At 39.6% G+C, this 26,779-nt stretch overlaps 1 protein-coding gene across 5 annotated transcripts in view; it reads right to left on the reverse strand.

Annotated features, from left to right (window-relative positions):
* tanc2b (tetratricopeptide repeat, ankyrin repeat and coiled-coil containing 2b) overlaps window positions 1–26,779 on the reverse strand; it is a 312,489-nt gene that overhangs the window by 270,635 nt on the left and 15,075 nt on the right. For all 5 annotated transcript variants that reach the window (XM_041815330.1, XM_041815329.1, XM_041815328.1 and 2 more), the window contains exon 2: window positions 6,409–6,524. The gene's annotated coding sequence lies outside the window, so the exon portion shown is untranslated. The remainder of the gene's footprint in view (window positions 1–6,408; window positions 6,525–26,779) is intronic.

A 26,779-nucleotide genomic window follows, 5' to 3' on the forward strand; every position in this document is an offset into this window, starting at 1 on the left:
AACCAAAACAGCTCTCACTTTATTTAAGTGAGGAGCAGAGAAAGGCCCAGCACAAACAAAAAAAGGTTTGGTTTATAAAAAAGGTAAACAACCTTAGGCCTATGGAATCACTCTGGTTTTGAGGAGTTGGACTTGGAACAACAAAAAATAGTTTTCAGAATATGTTACAGTTTTGACTACCCCTCAGGATAACATGACAAATTTATTCAATTATTTCAAATCTAACCCTCAAATTCCACACACTCTGTGCAGGCAACCACATGTGAAGCACACTCTAGTAAATCATTCCCTTTCTAGCAGGGCTGAAGCATTTATACTGTATTACAACTGCAATAGCGATGTGCAATAGTCCTATCACAGGACATTTAATGGGGATGCACAATATTATCAGCATGATATCAGTATTGTACCGATGGCCCATGCAAGCTCAAGTCCTGTTTTTTTTTTTTCCAAATTAAACTTCACACTTTAAAGTGTGTTTTAAAGACTGAAATTTTTTTAACTTGTTGAGCCTCAAACTTTAAATGTTTACTTTAGGGTCTGAAGTCATAGGTCTGAACTCGTTTTAAATATTGACATCATTGTCCTATCTGTTAAAACTTGTTTGTTAATATTGGCATATCAGATATTGGCAAAAACCAACATCATGACCAAAATTCAAAATTGAGAAGAAGCTTTAAAAGAGATTACTGATCCTATATCGGCAGCACCTCTTCCTGGTTAACGTGACAGGTAGCCTATTTCACACTGTATATCCATGGCATAGAAAACATTTTACATTAACCTAAGAATCCTCCAATAAAAAGCATATGGAAAGAGGACTTTTCAAAAAAAAAATCTCAGAACATGGTTGGACGAATGTTGTATCTGTCACAGTCATTACAGGCCATTTAGAGTGACAAGACAAAATGAGGTAGCAGGCACATGTAGCTGGGATAGTAACCTGAGCTCGACAGACGGGAGCTGTCATAGTTTATAAACCGTGGAGCATGTTGATGGATTAAACTCATGCCAAGACTGGACAGGAGAAGTACAAAAACATCTCTGACAAGAGAAGGTTTCAGTGTAGCCTTTTGTTTTTTTTTTAATGACATATGACCCAGTTCAGATAAACTGCTATACTAAAGCTTGTGATAGGAATATTATCTCTAACCTTGTATTTACCTAACATAAAACTTTTCATTGTCCTGAGGGCCATGACAAACTATGTATGACCAGGTCTTCACCTCACATGGACATCGGTGCTGTCTTGAGCAGGACTGGGTTAAAAAAAATTGATTCTCCAATTCAGATCAATTCTTTTTTTATTATTATGATATCAATTCATATAATCCACAGATCAATCATTTAATATAGGCCTTCTCCTTCTCCTGGCAGCTCCTTGCTCTTCCAGTCTCAGACTTATGTGGCTCATGCAGCTTGAAACTTGACCAACACTCGCCTACAAAAGCCATTAGACTCTGATTCGAGGCTTGAATCTTATGCCCAATCTTATTCTTTATCCAGGTGCATAACCCAACTTTAATTCCCTGAGAATTTCTCAAATGTTGAAGCAAAAGTATGTTTTGTAACTAAAATATCCCTACATGAATCAATATTGAATTGGATCAAATCGAATCGTTGGGACAATGTGAATCAGAATTGAATCGATTCAGGGAATCAGTGGCAATACCCAGCCCTAATCTGGAGTGTTTGTAACTAGACGTCCTCAGGGATGTCATTCGACAAGCTACATTTAAGTTAATAGCTACATTGGTGGCAGCTGTTGTATGTGCTGGCTTGTAGTACAACTAAACCCTGCTCTCGACTATTGCAAACTCAGGCCAAAGTGGGTCAGGAGAAGAGCAAGAACATCTTTTAAGTCATGAAAAACTTTCAATGCTGTTCTTTGTTCTCTGTTCAATAAAGAAACTTGGTCCAGTTCTGATAAAAACTGGTGCTATACTAAAGCTACATCCACGCTGATAACTACACTGGCAGTATTATTGCTAGCTACTGCCTTGTTCCCTTCACATAACACTCTACAGTCAGGTCCGTTCTTGGACCAGGCACAATCATTTTCGACAGGAGCTTATGGATTTGCATGATGACAGACAAGGAATCTGGCCAACTCATCTGCTTTGTAAGGTTACTTCCTGGTTCTCATAATTTATTTTTTCATTAAGAAAATCTCAATACAAGTTGAAGAAAAAAAAATTACAATACAACTTTCTTCTATTATTGTCCAGCCCTACTTTCTAGCAGGTGCTCTGGTTGGTCTGGAGCTCATGCCAGAAGCGCTACTCTGCTCTGCTTTTGGTGTATTTTACGAGGGGCCTGCAGCCAAAACGCATCAATCCACATAGAGCAGATCAACCAAAATAGAAAGCATCCATTTAGCTACAAAAAGCAACACAATACATCAGCTCCCAGATTTAAACTTCATCACTATGTTAAGGTTACTTTATAGCTGGTGACACAAGTCATAGGTCGCCAGTCTGTCAGAGCCTCACAGAGGTAATAATTGGGAGAATTTTATTGGACACTGAACATCTTTTCTAAATAGCATAAACCTTTTGATTTCCTAATCTACTAACCCATGGTAGAGGCAGATAAAAATCATAGATTAGTATTGAAGTGAACAAAAATCAACATCAGAAAAACAAAGTTATCCATAATCCACAGGCTGCTCTCATGTTGGGACTCTTGATATTGCATGGTCTTTCAATACCCATGTGAACTTGTAGATCTCCCCTGATCTTATGATCTTTCCTCTTGAGCTGCTCACGGCTGAGCTACAGGAACTGATCCAGTGGGTTAGGGTGCATGCCAGCGGTCAGAGCAAAACCATGGCACACTTGCAACACTAAAAATACAAACTATGTGAAATTTGAAGTTAAGGCTGTTAAAAAGAAGAAGATACATGGGGGGGTTGATGGCACAGTGGTTTGGCTCTGTCCCCATGTATGAAGGCTATGGTCCTCCAGGCTGGGGGTCCAGGTTTAAGACCTCCAGCTCCTTTCCAACATGTAGTTTTCCTTTCCCTAGTGTCTGACTCTGTCCACTATTCTATCTAAAATTTAAAAAAAAAACAATACTGCCTATCTCTTTAAAGAATGCACTGCAAACCACCAACACCAGCATCAAAAGTTCCCTGTAGTAAACAGCACATCACATTTGATGACACGCACAATCAGAGGACTTGAACGCAGCACTTTATGTGCCTGCAGACACTGTCATGGTTCTGCATTTGCGCATCAGTGACCACAACAGGAGCCATGCCCCGTCAATCACAAACCGACAGACGCCATGCTGCATGCCGAGAGGGACAAGGCAGCCTGTCTCTAGTCTAGGACACTTAAGACTAACAGGATTCATGCGTCTTTGAATTAATGTCCAAGAACATGTCTTCTGTATGAAGCTGTTAAACAGGCTTTACAGAAAGGCTTAAAGAACAGAAATTCATTCATATACAGGATGTGTCGTAAACAAGAGATGAAAAATGTACGATTTCATGCATGTAAACTCAATTAACTGCTCAAACAAAGAAATTCACCCCACACCCCCCAAAATGTGAGTAATGCGGACCCTTAGAGCCAGTTTATGGTATCATTATAATTTATGCCACCTACTACGCAGCTCTGGCAGACTGTGTCTCTTTTGTGTGGCCGAAGCTTTACGGCCGTAGAATCTCAGAGGAAGAAAAGAGCCAGTGTCATGCGGTCAGAAGGCATTTCAGTCAGACAAAAATTTGTGTCAGCACTTTCTCCCAGGGAGCGAGAGGCCAGCGTTCAGAGCTGTTAGCTTCTTCCTCAGAGGATGGCTGGGGTTTAATGGGACTACTCTTCCACTCCATTTGCCGGCCTCACGTCTTACAGGCCACAGCTGCATACATGTGAGCCAGCGACTGTCACTCTGCATACCTATCTGCAGCCTACGAGCTCAACACTCCCTTTAACAGCTGACAGAGGTTGTTCCTCATCAGACACATCTGAAAAACCAAACAGACTACAGACATTATGTGTGGCAGAGACAATGTTAAACCCTGGTAATGAGATTGCAGAGGTCACAGACAGACGCCTTTGAGAAATTCCAACCTATTTATTTGCTGAGCCAATTATTCAACCAGCTCTTGATGCTGCTGCTGTCATTTTATTCTGATGATAGCAGAAGTAGAGAGCATCTCTGAAAAAAACTTCTTATCAAAAGACTTTGGATCTATTTCGGAGCTAAACAACAATTTCATGGCTGGCCAGTCACAAAGTAATTACAGATGGCCTAGAGCCGACGCATCGATCAGTACTCGGGACACTTCTCAAAATAAGACTTCTACTGACAGACAGCTTCTTGAGGAGAGAACAGCATCTTCACAGAACATATGGTGAAAATATACAATGAGAATAGAAGTACACGGTGTGGATTTATTCCTTAATAATTAAGTTTTCCTTCATATAAGAGAGGTGGTTTTTCTACATTTCTTTCCTAAATGCTTGAAAATAAAGGAATATTCTCCTTTCCCCTTTGTCCCAACAACAAAAGAAGTATATGCACCGTTGCTGTTTTTCTTCTACTTCTTTGCCTACTTTGCAAGTAGATTATTACCTGCAGAAGGCTGCATCAGTGTGCATGCATAACTTGTACTAATGTTTCTAGAAGTCAAAATTTGACATTCAAAAATCAAATTATAACATCATCTAGTTGACTTGTCAATGTCCTAAAACACTGGTTTCCAACTTGGGGTCCAGGACCCTCCCGTGGGACCGCCAAGGATCTTAGGGGGGGCATGAGGCTTTGTCTGCTCTGAGGCTGCAAAAATTAGATTTGCAAATAGTGACTAAAACCATGTTAAAGCAGTTAATAAGTAGTTTATACAAAGGTCTTTAGATAAGAATAGCATGTATAGGCCTTTTTTAGGGTTTTATCAGTGAAACAATTTAACTCTATGTTGATTTTTGCTGGCAGTGTGTCAGTTTTTCTTCTCTCTTGGGTCCTGGGGGGGCTCCGCTTTTCTTAGGCACATGTGTGGGGGGGGGGCACAGGATTTCAGCAGCAACATTAAGCTGGTTCACAGCACTACTCACACTGTCAGTCTTTGAGCTTCTTTGCAGGTTAACACTTTAATTTACCAAGCACCTTAGCCTCGCTTGATGTTAAATATCCTGCATTGTCTCTTACTGCTTTACTGTGGATACTGTAAGAAAGCTCACTGTGGTAAAATGCCTCACCTCATATGCATAGTTGCACTGATAAATGTAAACTACTTTAAATTATCTTATCTACCTTATGTAAATCTGCCCACATTCTTGCATATTCTATACTTCTGATCATGTCTAGTCAGCGTCTTGCACCCTTTGTACATCTTTTGAACATGATATCAATGCACACAGACTTGAACAAACTAAAAAAAATACCTAACAAGAGCTTGTACATGAAATCTTATTTCTTTATTTTTTGTACTCAATGTTTAATTACTGTACATTCAGGGGAAAGCTAACCAGAGTCAAATTCCTTGTCGCATAAGCATACTTGGCCAATAAAGCTGATTTTGATTCTGATAATATGTTGAATCTTTGGATGAAATCATGTTGTATTGTTTTCACTCAACTCCCTTTTCCCAGGTTATTGTCAGATTGTTTGCATAATAAAGAGCTGCAAAGGTTGTCATGTATGTTATTCTCCTTATAGGGCTATAGAATTATAGTTAACAGGCCATACACTACACTCTGTTAGATGGGGGAGCCAGGTCATTAAACGTTATGAAGTATGCTACATGCCTTTTGGACAATAAAAACAGATGTGCAATGAGATGCAGAAGTGTTGGAATATTTTTTGGTCACCAAAAATACTAATATAACTCTCCTCAGTATTTGATGTAGTGATGTAGAAACTCTCTAAAGGGAGTTATCTTGTAAATTAACTTTTTGGAGCATCAGATCTGTGCACAAGTGTTGGATAATACACAAGTTCAAGCTCAAAAATGTTTATAAAACAGCAAATGATAGAATAATGGAAAATTCTGGTCCATTTCTACTGGCATGCAAGGGGTCAGCTTCTGCAGTTTCTGCAAACATTTCTGTGGATACACAGACGAATCCAGGTAGTTTACCCGAGCACATGGCATGATTTACCAACTTCAAGGCCCAAAAATGCTTCAGTGAAATGTAAGACAAAATGCCTTATCCAGCCTGAGTCAGGCATCCACACAATGTATACTTTATCCTTACCTGAAGTTTTTAATTCCCCTTTTCATAAAACCTACTTCTACTGAATAAACATTGATTCTACTTTCCTGATTATCTGCCAAAAACAGAGTTTAGAGTGTATCCCTTTGTTCTGTGAGTGTTACTTCACACTATGAAGCGATAGGTGTAAACAGGTCCCGGCTATAAACACAAGTTTAAGTGCTGTGAAACTTGAGAGATGACTCACCATGAGTAGACAGCAGGCACGTCTCCAAATGCGGCTTTGAGGGCAGTGAGGCGCTACATTTCGCTGGGCTGAACCACAGTCCAGATCCCTCTCCAGAGGGGACACCCAGCGGATCTCTACAAAGGCAACCACAGTGACAACGAAAATTAACTCAAGGCAAGCAGCCGGCCGAAAGAGCCTCGTATTGACACACAGCAGAAGCAATTTGACATTAGGCTCAGTGGTGTATTAAGTCTATGCAGTGGTCGGCCACTGTTCACTCTGCTGATGATCTTTTCCAACAGAGAGCACAAACAGTGGCTGGTGATGCAAACAGCACTGTTTGGGGTCTCCACAAGGGCTTGTTGTGAAAGGGCAGGCTGGGACAGTAGACAGTTGTCACCCTCTTCAGGGGGTGGATCTGATAGAGTGCTGCTTTCAGAGTCATGATGCGCAGCCACTGAGTCCCAAAGCACTCTGACCAAATGTGTCATTATGTCATTAGGAGAAGGGTTAAGGATGGGGGCCAGCAGGGACTGAAGGTTCTGTATGGGAGGTGACTGAAGTGATGTGGTATGCTAAAGGAAGGGGGAAAAGCAGGGATTTAAAAATTGAAACATTTTGTTTGACTATGAATTACTAAGGAGATGCTTGTGATTTACAATTAAAACCCAGTTCTCTCACAAGTCAGAATCACATGTCAAACAAACTATTTTTTATCTCAATAAGGTTCATAAAAATGCAAGGCAAATTTTGTGTCTTAATCGAACCAAAGCAACCTGCCACTAGCCAGGGCTGGAGCTGATTCTGCTGTACTAGCCTGTTGTAAACAAGCCCCATGTATGGACTGATCTAGAAAAAAGAGACAAAGTTGTATGTGTCAAGTTAAACTGGCATGTAACTACTAATCTGGATCGATGTGTGACCACCAAAAGCATACTGACATTGTCCAAAGGACTAAAGGCTGGCCGTTCTAGTACTGCTATTGTTAGCCACACTTGGATACTGTTTACCCACAAACACTGTGATCCAGTGATTAGCTGTGTGAAATGAGGGTTGAATCAAACTAAATAACGTTCTTAACTGGCAGCTTATCAACTAGTCTGACTTTAAATTTGGGTTGAACCAATTTTTAATTTAGTCCTTTGCAATATTTGAACTCTAACAAGGTCTTTCATGAGATTCTAGCCATTTAAATGTCCTTCATTTGTACCTAAACAATCAATGTATAGAGACATTCAGATTAGGAATGAGTACAAGTCATGGAGTATTTGACCTATCAACGTGGCTGTCATTATTTGAGCAATGTTTCATTACTTGTACACTTCACACAGACTTTTAGTCTACATACGTCAGATAATTTTGTTACATAATACTGCACTTCCTGCTTTTGCCCAGATGAATGAATTCATTTAGAACTAAGAAGAAGGGGTGTGACAAGACAGAAACGTCACAAGATTTCTAATTGAGGTGAAAAATGTCTCGTGCAGCAGCTCCCATTAGAAGTTCAACTGAGCTGGAAATTGCCCATGCAATTTCCTCTGACACTCTCAAACAGTTTGAGAATGCCATGCAATAAATGTGCTGCTATTAAATACCTGTGCTGAGTCTTAATAGACTCACAGTAGACTCAGTCTTAATAGACTGTAGATATCAGGGCTGGGTATTATCACTGATTACCTGAATCAATTTGATTACGATTCTCATGGTCCTGATCTGATTCATAATTCGATTCAATATCGATTCATGTAGGGATGTTTCAGTTACAAAACCTATTTTGCTTTGGTGTTATAGAGCTGCCAGAGGAAAAAAAAGTTTGAAAAAGTGCAACTCTCGTATTGATATCCAAAATAAAATGATTGGTCATAAGATTTGAACCTCAAATAAGAGTTTAAAGGGTTTTAGAGGCAAATGCAGGTAAAGCTGTATGAGCAAAATAAGTCCAAGACTGGTAGGGTGAAGAGCCGCCAGGAAACAGAGTAGCCCTACATACAAAGATCGAACTCTGGATTTTATAAATCGATGTTGTAATTAAAAATGAGAATTGATCTGAATCAGAGAAGTGAATTTTTGAACCCAGTCGAGTAGATATGCCCACAGTAAGTTTTAATAAAAAAGAGTCATCACAGCTGGATCACGATGGAGCACACCACAAGAGTGGGAAAGATGTACAAGAGCAGAGTGCTTATAAAGTGACTGTTACTACAGACACATGGAGGAATCTCTCTATGAATTCATATGTAATTGTTGACTATTTTATCTCAAAGTAGTATGTTTTGGTTTGTGGACTTGACAGCAATGGCTGTTTGAGCCATCTCCTTTATACTATAGAGCGCCAGATAATGTTTTCTTTACATTTGCACGACTGATAACATACATTTAAACCTACATTTATATTATCATCTTTTTTTATTTAATACAGAAGTGGGATCTGAAGCACTGATGAGCAGCACACCACAGAAAACATAGTAGGCCTCTAGCAGGACCTTGTCCATGTTTTTTCATAGTAGAATATAACTAACAAGTACTCAAGCACTGAAATAACTTTTAAATCCCATCCTTAGTGTTGATACAATTTCTCCTTACCAATTTCAATTCTGATTTCAAAATTTCTTCCACTAACATGACTTGATCTGGAGCTTAGCACATTAATCTACTGAAAAAAGATTGATTTTGTGGATTTTAAAACATGAAACTGCTTCATTCAGCCTGACCCTGACTATAATACATCCTTGTCTAACACGGCGCTGTTGTTGTTTGCTGTGGCACATGATTAATTACCTGATATTAGCTCGTTTTTTTGCCCCTCTGAGGCAGGACTTGCTAGCAGCTGCCACAATATTTCCTTGGTGGGAGACTTGTTGAGATTTGTTGTGTTTTAGAGCAACAAAAAATGATAGTTGAGTGTTCTGGACTGATAAATATTTGTGCAGGATGCATGGACAGATCGGCATACTTACATAACATCACTGCATTAATTTTTTGAGTTTTGGAAGAATTTCTAAGACAGGTATTGGTATTTTAAAGCGCTATATTGGTGGTTGTCTCTAAAATGATCATTAAAATAATTGATTAGTGAAAGCTGCATCAGCGACAAGACCCTTATTTTAATCAAGTATGAGCCCTTAATTAAACAGAATGGTTTTCTACTGAGAATAAATTAGCTAACACTTTTGCAGATTGTTTTTCTTGCTTTAAAATTAAGTTCTGAGTTGTAATACTCCAGTATTTGTTCAACAAATGACTCCTAAGGAGTCAACACTGTAAAAACATCTCCCAGTGTAATTCCACTAAGTCATTTAAGCTTCAAAGAGTCTTCCAACCGAACGTCAACACTCCCTCTGCTACATCCTCCAGTGTCACTGCAGTTTATTCCCTCGCATTTATAAAGGAGGACTGAGGCGTACTGCAGATTTGAAGGGAGGCAGAATGTCATCTGTGCACAAAAGACGGTCTTCAGAAAAACAGCAACACAATAATCAAGTTTTCTCAAGGGTGTCACATGGACTTTGTACTTTTTTCATTTTCTAATTATAGTTTGTACAATGCTCACTGCAGGGAACACTTTAGAAGACTTAATCTGAATTTTGCACTCAGTTGCCAACACATTAATTAAGCCAAGGCAACCAATGGGAGTCTAAACAAGTTACAGCAGTAATAACAGGAAGGAGACAGAAAGTAATATCTCCATAATTCTCGGTTAAAATTACATTGAGTCCATATTGAACTTTTTGGTTTTGCAGGCTTGGATCGTACCTTCTATGTTATCAGTAACATTTGGCTGTTTGGATTTTAAGTACAATAATCCTTTAATGTGCAGCCGTTACATGCATCAAACACTACTTCTGTCTATTTTTGGATTCTCTTGGATCATTTTCTTGATCTATTCAGACAAAACACGTCTGAAAAGGTTTGGCTTTGCTTGATTTCATGTGCGTGTATGTCACAATCTCTTTACTGGAGAGGAGAGCTAATGTGCTAATGGCTCTGGGGTCAAAGAAATCTGGCAACAGGCAGACACGGAGAATTTCCCAAGGTCGACTCCACTTGTCACTTTAAGCTCGGAGGGTCACGAAGGCCGGGCAGCTGTCCCCCCTGCAGACGATGATTAGAAGAGAAATGAGAGCAAAACAAGTCCCAGTGTTCTTCGTCTGGTTTACAACGATAAACCAGACGCAGTGAGAAATAAAGGGGAGGAAATCACCAGGCAGAATGCATAAATCTTCTTTGTCCACTGGGTTTCTGTGTTATTAACTGAAAAGGCCAGAAATAAAATCAGACAAATTACAAGACCAAAACTCCAAGTCCCTATTCCACTGATAAATACAGCATTTAAGTGTTCCCTCTCATCTCCATCTCTGAGGCTTTCACTGTTTAAGCTTTTATGCAATACAAATGCCTCTGTGTAAAGTCTGGCAGTTCATGTTTGCCTTTTTACACTGATTATATTTCTTCCTCTCATCATGAAGAAACCACCTCTCTGTCTCAGACTCTTTCTGCCAGTTTGAGGAATAGGTACTCAGACAAATTGGTCCATTTAGAGCAGACTCCTCGCTGGCAACAGGGTGTCTGAAATCTCCCTTGACCATATTTTCTCTTAGCCAAAGGTCTGGAAAATAAAACACAGGGCACTGCAGAGCAATTACTTACATAAAATGAAAGAGAACTCACCTAACATGATTTTCACTATTAAGTGAGGTTACATTTGTTGAGACAGGACAGAAAGAGAAAGAGCAAAGCTGCATCTGTGGCTAACAAGGTGTCTCCTTTAACAGTTTGAATTACACTAATGAAGAGTGTTATTACCACTACATAAATAAAGTCTCTGTCTCAGGAAGTGAACTACAGTGTGCTCTAGCAATAAACAAGAACAGGTATATCCTTAATATATCTTTAATTATTTTTTTCCTTAATTTTTGTAATGTACACGATAAACCAAGAACAAATCAAAGGAGGGAGGGAGGTTTCCAGAAAAACATGTGTAAGTCTCAACTATAGATGTGTGCGATCGACCCTGGTTCATTATGAAAAACGTCAGATTCGATTCTGGATAACCACCCAATCCAATTAGGGAAGCACCAATGCCTCGGAATTAGCAGGAACACTACATGGACAAAAGTATTTTTAATATTGAATTCAGGTGTTTCAATCAGACCTGTTGCTACAGACCTCTAAAATCAAGCACCTAGCCATGCAATCTGTATTTGCAAACATTTGTGATACTAAATGTGTCATTCTGAAGATCTCAGTGACTTCAAGCACGGTACTGTGATGGATGCCACCTCTGCAGTAGGACAGTTCGTGAAATTTCATCCATAATAGATATTCCACACTAAACTGTAAATGATAGTGTTAGAAAGTTGAAGTGTTTAGGAACAACAGCAACTCAGCCATGAAGTAGAGAGCCACATAAAATAACATAGCAGGGTCAACAACTGCTAAGATTCATGCTAAGTAAAAGTTGCTAACCCTCTGCTGATTCTGATTCACATTGTCCCAACGATTCTTTGTCGGTTTGGAGGCTATCAAAATTAGATTGGCAAATATTGAGTAAAATCATAACAAAACACTTAATAAACAGTTTAAACAATGTTTTTTGGTAAGAAAAACCTGTGGAGAGCTACTTCCTTAGGGGTTTAACATTGAAACAATTAAAGGGATGTTGATTTTTGGCAACATATGAAGCTGTAAGTTTTTTGTAATAGGTCTTGGAGGGCTCAGCTTGACTTCGAAACGGTGGGGAACCACTGGCCTAAGGTACTGTCCAGGCAGGTACTAGGGTTGGCACGAGCCCCTGGCTGTGCTATGGATGTCCCAAGGGCCTGAAAACTGACAGCATTCTTAGACTGAGCTACTCCTTTCAGTACCGGCATGCGGCCGTTAAGCTGCCCCTAATGAAGACTCTGAGCTAAAACACGTTGGTCTAATAACGTTGTGTTTTGAGCTACAAGTGCTGCTGGAGCTTTCTGTTTCCTTCATGTGATTGTAAACCTGCAAGGAGGACAAGGGCTGGTGGTGATAGACGTGACCCTTACCAAGCAAACCAATTCAAAACCAATCAACCTAAACCAACACCGTTCATTTGACAGATTTCAAATTAGTCACCCAGGATGGAGTTTCTCCTATCCCAACAGAATCTCATAAATGTCTCTCCATTTACAGGAGTTGCCTTCTCAAATCCTAGCCTCTTTCATGTCTGTACATTTGACATGTAATAGACATGTCATAGAAAATTCACTTGATTTACAGTTTGAAAAATTCCCAATTTTAAAGCCACCCTTTATCAGGTTCAGCCGTTTGTGCCACTGTAGTTTTACTGTTTTATATTTATTATCTAAAAACTTTATCTCCATTGTTCAGTGTTAACTGTCAATTCAATGCGCCTGTTCTTTCAAGGTGAAGTTTATTGTTTAACTGTAAGATATCTTATCACACAGAGGAGAACTTTTATAACTGACCCCTGTTTAACTGAATCAATGTGAGTGTTTTAGGAGGTCAACAGAGGGCAATGGGGGGGGGGGGGGGGGGGGGGCTATGGGTCCCACTGATGTATCAGAAATGTCTGCTAAAAAAAAAAAAAAAAAAAAAAAGTCTACCAGTTCCTCCTGAAATTGAAAAATTAAAAAAAATCAGAAGACCATACTGAACATGACTCATCTGCAAAGACAATTTTTTTACAGGGGAAAGTTTACTGGATGCAATGATGTGAATTAACAAACAGAGAGAAAAGCCTGTACAGCACGTCTCTACCATTCATAACTCTTTTTACACTGCGGGCCACATTTTCCAATTCACACCACATTCTCACACCACTGACAGAACAATGGGAGCAATCTGAGAGGGTGTCAGTGTCTTCATGCTTCACTCTTCACCGGCCACCTTTGTTTATTTTTGTGACGAACCAAAAATGTTTCAGACCAGTGAGCATCATTTGAGTAGAACAAGGCAGTAGCTAATAGTGGGGTTAAGTTGTACTGTGGGTTGTTAGCAATGGCTGCCTGGTTAGCTCAGATGTAGCTATTGCATAGTTACAGTTTTACTGACCTGCTTTGGCATTAGTTTACGATCTAAGTGGGGGTGGGATGGGGGGTTGTAGCGTGAGCCAGTATGTACAATGGCTGTTGATGGAACCATTAGCTCAGGTGTAGCCACTGTGGCAGTTTTACTAGAACTGGACCACATTTCTTTATTAAAACAAGAGCCATACTAAAAGCTTTCAAGTAGGAAATGATGTTTTTTCTCTTCTTCCAACCTTCTCAGGCAAGAGTTTGTGATCATTATGAGCAGGGTTGAGCTGTAAAGTAAGCCAGGATATGCAATGTCCGCTACCGCTGAAGCGATTAGCTTGGATTTAGCTGTAGAAAAGCGTCAGTTTTATCAGACAGGATATTTTCGCTCTCCCAACCGGCCTCGGCACAAGTTTTATCCACATGAAGCTCTACTGTTCACAAGCTTTGGCGACATTTGCCTCTCCAGCAAAGGTTTGTGCACTGGAGTTGCTTGTAAGTACAACCTCTTTTTGTCTTTTTGTCTGATTGGCTGTAATGAAAGGACAGACAGAACATTCAGCCAATCAGCTTTGGAGAATTTTTTGAAAAGCCTTTCCCAAATGTTTTCTATAGGCATTTTCACAGACGAATATGAAATACATCCATGCAATGGATATATGACACAGTCAATCAGGTGTGTTAAGTTAGATCCCTTGTTCTATATCAGAGTACTTGACATGGCAAAGTTTAAAAATCAGTGCACTAGGTGTCACCACAGCTTATCCAGATGGCTGAATTTGACCATTTTATTACCATATGATCGTTTCTAGCTCTTAAAGGGATACTTCAACATTTTGGCAAATTCGCCCATTGCCATATTTCCTATAGTCTTAGTAATAGGTTTGTTTCCTTTAGTTGATAGTGCAAGCTGTTTCTAGATCTGGGGGGACTGTTAAACCAGCTGCACCGCTAACCCTATGTTAGCAGACGGAATTTTTGCTTTCCCTCATCAAACTCACCAAATACACAATCAAACAACTCCAAAATGCTCTCGTGGGCAAGTTGTGACCTGCACATTCACCACGCTATGAAATAATAACGTATATATATATATATATATATATGTAACATTACGACACATGAAGCAAATACTCGGAACTATGTCTTGAGTGAACCACTGGGCGGAGTGACACAGTGCAGCAGCCATGTCTGGAGGGTAGTTCCGGCTTTGCATTTAACTTTAAAACATCTCCATCTCATAATGTTCCATGATTAATTTGCGTAATGGGCAAATTTGCCAAAATGTTGAAGTATCCCTTTAAGAATAAAGATGTCAATGGCCAAAATGGCAAACCGCTGCCATGTTGGTATGTAAACAAACAGATGCAGCTGTAGTGGCTTTATCTCTTTCTGATATACAATCTATGGCAAAGCTACACATCACCAGACACAACCCATTTCCCCTTTAATGGACATGCAAGTGCTCCTCAGCTGCTGTCAATATCCAAAGGCATTTCCAATGTGACAGTCTGGCCTTCAACCCCCACTCAATGCAACAACCTCTATCACCTGTTTCCACCTCTTTGAAGTGCAGTATCCCTTTCATTCTAGACTGCAAGAGGAGAAATGCCAATGTCATTGGTGGGCATCCAGCAGAGAGAAGCTAAAAGGCACCCTCATCACAAAGCACAATTCAAACACAGCCATTTTGGACTGAGTTGTGAGGGTAAAAATATCAGTATAAGCCGTCTGAACAACACAAGAGCTTCCAACACCTACTTATACTTTCAGAAACCAACCCCAAATGTGCTCACCATTTTTATCACAAGAAACGAAAATAGAACATCTGAGCTGCAGCCTGGCAGGTGTCGCCGCTCCAAAAGGCAGGTATCGGTTTGAATGACAATGTGTCGAGGCATTATCCAAGCAGACTGAATGAAAAGTGATCAAATTCAAACAATAAACCCCTTAACTTTAGCTTGTCATGTGTACGTTCAAAGCATGGAAAGTGTCTTCACAGCCACAGCTGTCATTTCAGCACTTGTTTTTTCTCAGTCTGCGTTGATCGAGATGAATGAAACGTTTAAGCTAATACAGTCTGAAAGCCATCCTGGCAGAAGGGCTGGAGCCTTCAAAGCGTGGAGAATGGGATACGGGCAAGGCAGCCGGTTTAAAGCATTCCCTAAGATTAGCGTCTTTCTTAAAATCCATCTCATTACAGCAGTTACAAGTCATAAAAGAGTGGGAGCTGATGGGAATACCACTCATTCCTTAATACTGCATGATTGTGAAGTTTTTTTCGTTGAGTCTAGATCCCAGACATGCAGCTGGAGAATATGTAAAATCTTCAATTGCCCATTTTACTGTGAGTTAATTTTATACTGCTTTCACTGGTGGGTGTTTTTTATGTCTGTCCTCACGTAGTAAAAACACTGACAGTTTCACTTACAGACCACAGTGTCATTAGCTCTCATAACCTCAGTGACTCCACGTTAAAAATGTATGCTTCTGGGCCTCTTATGTCTCGTTAGCTAAATGATGAGGGAATCTAATATAGTTTCCTTGGAACTGGCATTAACACTCTGTGGGGTTTTCAGCTGGATATCAATTAGAGGCTCATTAGGCATTTAGAGATGGCAGTCCCTCTGGCTTCCTGTCACCCACTGTGAAGCCGGATGACCCTGACCTTGGAGAAAGGCTGCTTGGTACTCGTTGTTGTTTAACTCCTTCGAAGATGGCTAATAAGCCACCAGATCAAACAAGTAGGCTCCATTTAATTCTTTTTTTTTTTGGGAAAACACATTGTTCAAAGGCATAAAGTAATCACTGTGGAGAGAGGATGAGCATAACTGTCCACTTGGCATAACAGAACATAAAGACAAAATTTCAGCTTTCCTTAGAAAAGTATGACATACTCCATCGTGAGAAAGAAAATCCATTTACAGATGCATGTAAGAAAGACGTATATGATGGTATAACAAGAAGAAACATCGGTGATCCTTCGGACTATCTAAGTATAGATGTGTTGCAGTTTAAATGATTCCACTTGCCACCATTTACCATCATTTGCAGCAACACTTGAAATTTAGCTCAGGTTCCAAACTCTCCTAAGAGCCTGCATTTCTCCACACAAAAACCTAAGCAAGCTTTCATGTGTTTTGCTATGAGGATAGGCTTCCATCTAGCCACTCTGCTACAAACCCATATCAGTGGAGGACTGCAGTGATTTCTGTCTTTCTGTAACTCTGTCCCATCTCAATACAGGATCCCTGCAGCTCTGTCAGAGTGACTATCAGGTTCTTGGTCACCTATCTTACTAAGGCTCATCTCCTGTGATTGCTCAGTTTGGTTGGGCGACCAGCTCTTGGAAGAGTCCTGGTCCTGCCAAACTTCTTCCATTTGAGTATAATTTAGGTCACTGTGCCTTTGGGAACCTTCAGTGCAGCAGTCATTTTTTGTAGCCTTCCCCTGGTCTGTGCCTTGAAACAATCCTGCCTCTGATCTCTTCAGCCAGTTCCTTTGAACTCATGGCTTGGTTTCTGCTCTGACATTCATTGTCAGCTGTGTGCCTTTCCAAATCATGTCAAATCAGTTTAATTTACCACAGCAGCAGCTCGCAGACATGTCAGCCATCCCTTTAAAGAGATATTCCAGTATTTTTGAAGTTAAGTCATATGAGGTATGTAGCAGTAGTAGTGGCATTAGCCTCCAGTGATTTCAGCAAGCATTGCTGATTGTACCGTGTGCCAGGAAGCTAGGCTATACAGCATAACAGATGGGTACAGTTTCTCTACGGAATTTAGCAAGTTTTGGTAAAAATGGGCCACAAAACTATGTTTTGTGAAGTCCTCTGTGTTTTTGTCACAATTTTGCAATGCAGGCGTTGGCTGCCCTTGCTTACTCTTGCACTGCAAACAAAAAAACAAAGGCTTTTTGGGTAAAAAATAAAAAGCCTACAAAGTTTTCACTGGTGCGTATGCTTGAGGCCGCACTGTTTTGTGTTTGTTGTTTTTACCAAAATCTGGCTAAATTCCACAGAGAAACTGTACCCATCTGTTACGCTGTATAGCCTAGCTCCCTAGCCGGTACAACAAGCAAGTCCATAAAGGAGCAGTGCTCACTAAAATCACTGGAGGCTAATACCACTACTGCTACATTCCTCATACGACTCAACTCCAAGTATACTAAAATAGTCCTTTAATAATGCATAATTCTTACTTTTCTTAAGGCCAAACTTTACTTGCCATTAGTCAGCTAAAAAAGCCAAACAGGTGAAACCAATGCAAATTTAGTTTATTAAGCATGGAGCCAAAGGGACAGTGGGTATTTTATGTGAAGTTGGTTTGCAGCGTGCAGCTAACACTGGCAGAGCTGCAGGAGGGGATCCTCCCTATGTATGAATAAAGGACTGATTCTAAGTTAATAAAGACAAAACTATTTTAGAAGTTTCAATTTAATAAAGACTAGTTTAGCAAGGCCTTCAAAAAAATGTGTTTCCTTTTTACTACGTTTGTTCTGCTGTGCTAAAACTACCCTCTAGTCTTCTTTGCATGTTAAAATCCACATTCCTCTGCTGAATGTCATCAGTCATTGCTTCAGTTATGTGTGAGTATAATTTGACACCATCTACATATAACTCATCTAGATCAAATATGCTTAACTATCTGTTCCTACAATCCATGCTATCTGCATCAGATTAAGGAGCATTACGATAGCAAGGCAGTTGTGATTCACCACAGCAACAGTGGCTGCCAGTGGCAAGCATCTATGTTTCACTTTGGACAGAGAATTCGACCAGGATTGTAGGACTGAAATGACGAACAAGCACACAAATATAATAGTTTAAATGGCGAATAATTCTCATTCCAACCACCAATTTGACACTCAAGGAATCACGATTATAGTTCAGCATTGGCTTCTTTATCCAATACTGGGTGTCTCTTCTTGGTCACAAGTCTAAAACAATTTTACTGACATTTTGACAATGAGAAATGAGAATAGAGGCAGCAATTTCAGCCAATTTGCACAGTCTTATCTCCAGACTTGGTGTTGTACAACTGCTGGTTGCTAGTTTGGAAGTTTTTTCTGTTTTTTTTTTGCAGGGATGAAAATTTTAAAAAGGTCAACACAGATAGCAGAAGAAGCAGACACTTGCATCTGATTTGGTGGCTAATAGTGAGCTTATCGCACATTCTACATGGCAGGCAGAGTCGGCAGGATTGGTTCTTGGGAGCTGTGCAAGGGGAGACAGAGCCGTGAGTGCATTTAGCTGTGAAAATGAAGTGTTAAGTGTCACTTTGAAACTATGCATGAGACTTCAAAGGCCGATAAAGCTGAGTTAATCAGAAGGACAATGTCAAAGTAAAACTCTGTGTACCTCAGGCTACAGAGGGCAACTATAAAGTATATTACAGAACGTGGGAAAACCACTCCCAGACGAGGAATACATAACGGCAACTGTCTTCAACATAGAGGAGGTTTTGTTTGATGGAGTGCCAAATAAAGACAGCATCATATTCAGGATTTAAGCCCTGCCTCTGTCTACAAAACTGTTGAGGGATGCAAGACTGAGATACATAAAGAATACAAAAAGAAAGGCAGGAAGAGGATCGCTCTACCTGATAGAACCTGTTTATTAGTCTTCATGAAAACACGGTTTTGAAAGAGTAAATAAGACAGTGAATCCCATGCGAAAAAAGCAGGCCTTCAATTCCTTCTTCCATTATTATTCAAGAGATAATACTGTAACACAAGCTGCACCAAGCTCTTATCTCCCAGGCTCCAACAGTTGCCTGAATTACTAGCTTAGTTAGTTTCACTCGTGCAGAGCGCACTGCAGAGAAAATGCATTTAGCTTTGCTCACTGCTGCATGTTTATTCATCTCGCCTCGTGCAGCTTCTCTTTATATGTGCCCCTTGGTGTGTCGTTTGGGGCAGAGGTGGTTTGGTGTATTTTTAGACAGACTCAGAAGGGGACTCTATGTTCTGACTGCTAACACAATGAACTCTCATGCCAGAACAAGGACATATTTTAGTGACTGGAGGCTAAGCAGTATACCGCTCCTCTACCTTAAAAACTGTTTGAAGAAAACCACTCACTGAAACTGGTCATGAGCGGTGTATGGACTCCATCAGCTTAGCCATTTATTTTGTCATATCTGGAGGGAATACTGGGAAATTCTTAAGAGGTTTTTAATGCGATTTGGAGGCAATCTCAGGAAGAATATTCAGCATTTATACACAGATACTGGCTTTGTGTTACACAAAGTCTTAATGCAGTGCTGTAGATCCCACAGCAAAGTTGAAGCTTTTCATCTGCAGAGGACAAACCCATGCAGCTGCAAACAATGTGGTCAGCATTCTCACATTTGGTCAAATGGAGAAAACAGTGCATCTTTTTCATGTGTGTGCACTTCCCTTTTTGAATTTTACAAGTGTACATGGCATGCGTAAAACCATCTTACAATAGTTTGGCTAAAAGGAGTCTTAAAAATAGCCTGCATGCTGTGCCACGTAGCATTACAGGGCTGCAGAGTGACAGTATGCAGAGCAAGGACCACTTCACTTAGCTTTGATTCATATAATCCAATTTGTTGCTTGTGGGCACTGCATTCAGTTTGTTTAGTAAAGCGTATTCAGTGTGTTTTGCTCCTTTGGAAACATTCACGCACATTGTTGTGTCCAAAAATCTAAAAGTACAAGCCTGGGAGGTACAGTCTTTGTATTATGCACTTGTGGCCTTTTATTAGCAAATATTTGGCAACATATTTAACCATTTTCAATTCAAACAGCTTAAATATTTTAATGTATAAAAGTCAATCAAAATAACTCTGACTTCCAGGGTACTTGTGTTTGATCCAAACTTATAAATCTGAACTACTCTGGATGCTATTGCACACATCTTGTCAAAAACTCAATTTAAAAAGAAAAATGAAGTTTAAAGGTAGAGATCAGTGTTCGGGCTGACATCTTAAGGTCTGAGTGGCTATTTCTATCCTTAAAGCTTTATTATTTATGATGTAGATGAGTGACGCAGCAACTCTGAAGATAGCTAGGAGTCAAAATTGGAATTTGTACATTCTTAAGGTTTGATATATCATAGGAAAAGGAACATTAAGAAAGGTAACTACGCATTGTTTTTAACAGTAATAGAGGAGGCAGGCTGGCCCAATAATGAGCATAAAGGCAGACAAACGTATGGGTTTAAAGGGAACTGTGAGGGATCCCATTTTCAAGCTTAAAGCCAGAGACAATCACTGACTTTCTGTAGCATTGTGCAGATTTCCTTGAGGTATTGAATATTACAGCCCTGCTTATATAGGTTTACCGCCTCCATGTTTGTTTCTGTCATTTCTGAATATGTTATACGCCTGTATAAATCACCCCTGAGTCTTCTGTAGATGCATCTAAGTATGTCTCTGAAAATGATAAGCACACTGTTTTCCTGCAGCACAAAATCTATATCTGGTAGCTCGTTTGTTTTTTTTAGGCTACTGGTATTTAGATAGTGTCTCTAATAAATGGGCTATGAAGGGGTTGGTTAAATTCTGGCAAATCTTCCCAGACAATCAGATTGCTTCTTCTAAAAATACTTAAGAAATGACCAGTCTCATTGTCACTTGCTATATAAAAGAAGGGGAAGAACCCACAAGGGGGAATTCAGGCTGCTCTACTACCGCAGAAATCCTACTCAAGATTATTTTTTATTTATACTGCAATCATGATTATTATATATAGTACTCTTTGTGTGGATTTCAAATGATTAAATAATCATGTTGCCTTGAAGGGCAGCCAAAAACTTGAACAAATTTTGCAAATTATTTTGTTTTTGATCTTAACTAACTGTTGCCTTTTTTGTCATTTTCTTTAGCTCTGTTTGCTTTTCAGACTAAACAAAGTACAAGCCGTGGCTCCCTGTGCTCCTCACTTAAATTAAAGTGAGAGCTGTTTTGGTGGGTGGGGCAGACAGCTCGGACACTGTGCTCTACAAGAAGGTAGGGTGTGCTCCATTTACCCCACAAACAGAATCCTATGGGCATGCCCTAATTGCGAGATGTCAGAGTAAAGGGCTGCACGTTAACCCTCCCAGACGGCATTTTCATATACGGCAAGTAGCAACACAGGTTATTCAATGTCAAATAACTTTTTTAACAGTAGCCTGTAACTGTTTTCATCTTGAAGCCAGCCATTGTACCATTCCAATGATGCCATCAATGCCATCAAATTCCTTACAGAAGTTTTTCTAGGGAGCCTGGAACTTGGGTGACTTTTCAAGGACTCTAAAGATTAAATCCATACTAGCATATTTAACACTAAATGTCTTTTATCCATTTTCAATCATTTACTGTTGCTAGGGGATCAGTTTACTCTGATAGAAGTAAAATATTTAGAATATTCCAAGGCAAATTATTTTGAGCTCCTAAACGCTTTTAAAAATCAAATGTAAGATTTTTTAAGACCTGAACTGAGAACAATGAATACCACTTTTTGCCCAGTCCAAAGTAGAAGGAATGAGATTTCTGGATACACTGGACCAGGGCTTAATTTTCTGATTTAATGAACTGTTTATGAAATATCAAACGGTATAGGGCAAAATGCATTATCTGGTCATAAATAAATTTGATGGCACATTTTACGCCTGTATTCTATCAATATACAGTATATTGATACTCATCACAAAGCATGTCTACAGATGTATTATGCTGATTCTAAACAATTTAATTATCATAGAGCAAAATAATGCTATTTGTCAGAGAAGACCTGTTAAAATGAAGGTGGGCTGAAAAGATTTTTTAGTGAGTGACCCATAGCTAAGATAGAGAACTGGACTAGTGTTTCACTGCAGTACTGAGTTTATTAAATCACAGTGAGTCAGATAACATCAGAGAGGGCTCTAGGGTCCTCCTCAGGAAATTTAAAACATCCATCACTAAATCCCCTGAATTATGGAGAATATTCATGCCTCAGTGTGGGGAGGAAGTTGATTAAAATCATGTAAGGTTTGCTGTGGAACAAAAATTGGACAAGGACAAGGTGACTTCTAAAATTTAAGACCTCTCACCGGTAAAAATGAGACTTTTAAAACTTTAAGACAGATTTTAAGTCAAAATCACAATTTAAGACTATTAAAGACTTTTTCAAGGATGTGCAGGAATCCTGCACACATTGTTTTTTAAATAAAAGAGCATTATGGCAGCATGGCAGAAGCCGTTACAGTGACAGCTAGAACAGCTTTGTTACAGTTTTGTTTGCTACAGGATTGCTGGCCTGAAATGACAGAAGATATTAAGAACTAGTTTAACCTACAAGTAATTCTAGTTTTAACAGTAAAAATGGAAATGAACTTGCTGGATAATGTAGTTCTAGTGCCAACTGAGAGATAGCACTTTAACTTGACTTTAAGCTGGCTAACTGCATGCATCCCTTCTACATACTTGCAAACACTTTTAATGATATAAAATATTTCCCTTCTTCCAGCCACAAAATGAGTTTTACTCATACACTGACCTGACTGCAGACACTCTAAAAGGATTGAAAGAAACCCAAAAAGGCATGTATCGCACTTAGAGGCCAAAGTCACGTTTTCTCCATGTTGAAAAATCCCAATACTTCAGATAACCTTTGAATGGGACAGTGGAAGAGTGCAAATGTAATAAAAACCTGCTGAGTCTTCAGCTTAGATGGAGCTTAATAATGAGATAATGATCAGATATAGACATAATGATGGAACCTGAGCACACCCTGCTGACAAATGATGAGAAAATAAAGTCGTCAATTTATAGAATATCAGCACAAAATGGTGAATAGTTAAAGCCTTATGGAAAAAATCTAATTCATTCTACCTTAACTTGCAATAAACTGATTCTTCATTGGCTAAAAGATGACTGCATTAACATCCAAGGTCACCTGCAGTAGTTTGAGATTAAAGTTCAGAAACAGTAGGTGACAACACAGCCAGCTTAGGATGATCAAATTTGTCTCCTCTTTCCTTGAATCTAAACGATGATTTTGTGTTTATTGGATGTTTTAATACAAAGAGAATAATTGAAAAGCTCTCTCAGACTCTACACAATGCTACTTTTCATAAAATCCCTTTCTCTTTCACTCCTACGCTCATCGTCACACCCTGTTTTCGCACACAAAGCCAAAGGAGGCAGCTGTGTTATCAACAACGTGTCTACTATGTTCTCAGAAATCTCTGGCAAATTATAATGAAGTTAACCCATTAATGGCACTCCACATCACAGAGCTCAGGCCCATCTCCCTCCGTGCACAGAGGAACAGTAGAGCTATTTATTTATGACAGAGCACATAGTGTTTCATTGACAAGCTCACGCCTGCCCACGGATCCCTTTACAAAGCTTTGGCAGCAGCGGGGTCAACGTTCAAGCATTCAGTAGGTGACGTGCTGGTAACCCATTTGTCTTGTGTTGAACCTATTATAGCGCGCAGTAACAATGCGTAGCCTTCATGACGGATGGAAAAGTCCCTGTTAATCTGCTAACAGTGACAGCAGATGTTGTGAAAGAGGAGAACAAGGACAATGGCAACCCGACCTGAACAGAGGGAAACAAAACACTGTTTGACTGTAACTGGGAACTAGAACAGCCAATGTTTACGTTTTCATAGGCCTGACCCTTCCATAATACAGCTTTATGGTTTTATAAGTCTCATACAACCCACAGAGATGTTTATTTTTAAATGTTAATGCCTATAGCGGGCATAATAAAAGGGACATAGCCAAAGGAAATTTTTGATGAAGCATAAGGATGAAGATCAAGAGGCCCGTACGTAAAACTGCTCGTTTCGTGCACATGTTCTCAGCATGCCTCATATACGTGATGCAATTTTGGGAAGAAAGCTTCCTAATAAATAATATTGTTTTCATTGCAATACAAACATGCAGACTAAAAAAGTAGCACAAGACTGACTAAAACACATGAAACCCATATGGTAACATGGGTGAAGTGAAAGTATTTGGTTCATATACAAAAACAACACAAAAATAAATAAAAAAGTTTCCAGCTGCCTTGATATTACTTCATTTGGCTGCCAATCTATGACGATAGTGGAGGATGGCCAAAAGTACAGGAAAAAGATTTGCTCAAGCTCAAGAATCCCATACTAATACTGCTACTCACCCGACAACAAAAAAAGGTGCTTGTGAGGCTGGATGGGAGAAGAGCAAAAACATCATCTTTGCAAAGAGGATCTTTCAGCGTGGCTCTTTGCTCTTGTTTCAATAAAGAAATGTGGCCCAATTCTGATAAATAATGCCGCTATATCAAAGCTACATCCAAACGAAATGCTATGCTGGTGGCATCCATTGCTACTGTCTTATGAGGCTTTTCCATTACATGGCTTGGCTCTGCTTGACTCGGCACTGCACCCAAGCGCAGCAGGGGATTTGCTTTTCCACCACAATCGAGCTACTCGTTTGAGGGCGTGTCTAGAGCTGATGATGCCGTGTTTTGAGCCCTCCTTGATTTCTCTACACTGTCTGATCTGAATGGCTTTACATCGTTCTAAAGCAAAAATCAAACTGTAGACCGACAGCGATGCAAGTTGCTCTTTTAACAATTCTCTCTCCCCGTCCCTCTCTCTCCCTCTCGCTCTCTCGCTCTCTCTCTATCTGCAATCAGATCAAAGGAGAGAACTTTCCTGCATATATGTTAAAGAACAGTCTCCTGGTAATTGAAAATTGATCATGGAGGGGTTATCAGTAGCAGAGAGGGTAAAATCCCCCTCGCAAATCGGACCCCGCAAAGCGCTCGACGTCAGCGTGGTGCACTTGAAGGTGGGGCTGGCCTGCTTTGAGCGCGGCTCGGTGTGGCTCGGTGTGATCAAACTGGTAATGGAAATTCAAATCAGCACTACGGCTTGGTTTGGCTCGGCATGGCCAAAAGCCGTAGTGGAAAAGTACCACTACAGTTCAAGAGAACACCGCCTGTAGCTATTGCCTTGCTCTCCTCAAACAACTCTGATTGGCCAAACCTGTTTTTGGTTCAGCACACATGATGCAGAGTGGAGCTTTGCCTGATGACAGAGATAGCTAATCCATCTGCTCTGCAAGGTTACAAACATGTAGATTCTACTAAAATGGTTTCATGAGCTCTAAAGCACTGGGTTAAAGAAAAAGCCCCTGCAATTTGCCAAAATGTTTTATATCAGTATGGTGGTGACTGAATGATAAGTTATCATGATGAATGAGGATAGAAATGTGGCTGCTAGAGATAAAATGATCAAAACAATAGCTCTTCTTCTGTTTTGAAAATATTTATGATTTAGAAGAGACATCATGATATGAACAGTGAAGTGCATTATTTGTTCATTTGTTAAATTGTTTCACCTTTCAGTATTGAAGACTGTTTTTACCTGTGTTTGAATAATGAATTACAAGGCCATCTGTTACTTTCCTTACAATTTTATAAGGCTGTGCAATAAATCTAAATTTAGATTAAATCTCGGTATGTCACACAGCCATTTTCAAATCACAAAATATTTCTTTAACCTGAAAAGTTCTTTTTGCAGCAGCAGCAGCAGAAATCTGTTGTTTGGAAATACTCAAGTGTCATTTTCTTCCAGAATGGTTTGCACAAAAACTGCTTTCCTGTTTTCCTTATTAAAACTCAGAATGACATTAAAATGATAATTTCCTTCAATACATCATCAGTCATGTGCTTTTATTTTGAAGGATAAGTCTCTGTCTCTTTGTCCCATCAGATCTTTTGTTCCAACTGGACTTAAGACTGCCCCATTTTTCATTCATTAACATTCGGTTATGACTGAAAATTTTAGGAAAATTTGGGTTGCAAATTGCTTTAAGAAAGCTGTGGTGGTTCCTGATCAGACCAGTTGAGAACCAGTGTTTTAGAAAACATTTTTGAACACTGATCAGCCATAACATTATATGACCACCTGAGTGGTCTAATGAAATCCAAACACTCAAGCATGAATTATACTTTTATGACTCCTCTGCATTTTTGCTTTTTGTTGACCCAGGCAAAGAGGTAATTATAATTTATGGCTATTAGTGAGGTCAGAGTGAGTGGATTATATAAATGAGTGATACTAATACTGCAAAGGAATTATATTTTTCCTCTTCAAGTTTGGAAAAGAAGTCTCTCAGCCTGGAGGTCAGGGGTCCAATCTTAGCTCCTAAAGCCACATTTCAATGTGTCCTGAGGCAGGACATTTACACCCACTACTGAGTCAGTAGCATGTGAAAGCAAATGAATAAGATTAGTTTATACTGCAGGCTGCCTCCACTATCACTGTGTGAATTTTTAAGTGTGAATGTGGTGTAAAAAGCTCTTCAAGTGTTCAGAAGACTAGAAAAGCACTCTAGAGGCTTAAATCCATTTACCTTCAAGATGACATTATACACATTATGTTCAATCTTG

This window comes from Cheilinus undulatus, linkage group 20, assembly GCF_018320785.1.
Source record: "Cheilinus undulatus linkage group 20, ASM1832078v1, whole genome shotgun sequence".
Classification (NCBI taxonomy): Eukaryota; Metazoa; Chordata; class Actinopteri; order Labriformes; family Labridae; genus Cheilinus; species Cheilinus undulatus.